The sequence below is a fragment of the Crocuta crocuta genome, unplaced genomic scaffold (genome assembly GCF_008692635.1).
Source record: "Crocuta crocuta isolate KB4526 unplaced genomic scaffold, BGI_CrCroc_1.0 scaffold142, whole genome shotgun sequence".
Classification (NCBI taxonomy): Eukaryota; Metazoa; Chordata; class Mammalia; order Carnivora; family Hyaenidae; genus Crocuta; species Crocuta crocuta.
In genome coordinates, this window is record NW_027528892.1 from 2,805,581 (window position 1) to 2,806,310 (window position 730).

The window sequence follows — 730 nt, forward strand, 5'->3', positions numbered from 1 at the left end:
CAATTGTAACTGGTGCTTATGTGATGATGCTAAAAGTACTGTAACACCCCCATCACTTACCCCTTAAAAACCCTGCTCGCTATTGTTCTTCGCTTCACCTTGCTGCCACTACATCGGTAGGCGGGTGAGCCCCTGTTCCAGCTTGTAATAAAGACCCTTTTGTACTTGCATCGGTGTCGGCTCTTTGGGGGTCTCAGGGGACTCGTGAATCCGGCACAATAGGCCCCACTGTGAAGGTGCAGGTCTGAGGCCTAACTCGGTCTCGCGCATTCTTCCACTGGACGAAATAGGCTCCGGAAACTCCCCCGCCGCTGCTGGTTTTAGGGACAAAACCACATTACCCAGAAGACTGTGCACCGCGTGTCTGCGCGCGCTGGGCCAATGACAGCCCAGAACAGAGACATTTCCTGCGGCTCGCGCCGCCAGGGGCGGGACTTCCGGTCCCTTGGACGCGTACGTCATCCGCCTGTGCCGGGCAGGTCTTCCCCAAGAGCGTCCGTGTGCCGGGCGCCTTTATGAGGCGCGAGCAGAGAAGGCGGTGAGGAGCCTAGGCCCTATCTCCGCGTACTTGTACGAGCCTGACACCCGCCCCTCATCCTCCGTAACGGATTGTCACGTGAGCGCCGCTGGAGTCTCCGGCCGGGGTCCCTGCAGCCCTGACGGCGACGCCCTGGGCCTCGAGTGCGTTTCACTGCGGGGAGACTGAGGCCGGGAGTGGACCGTCAGCCAA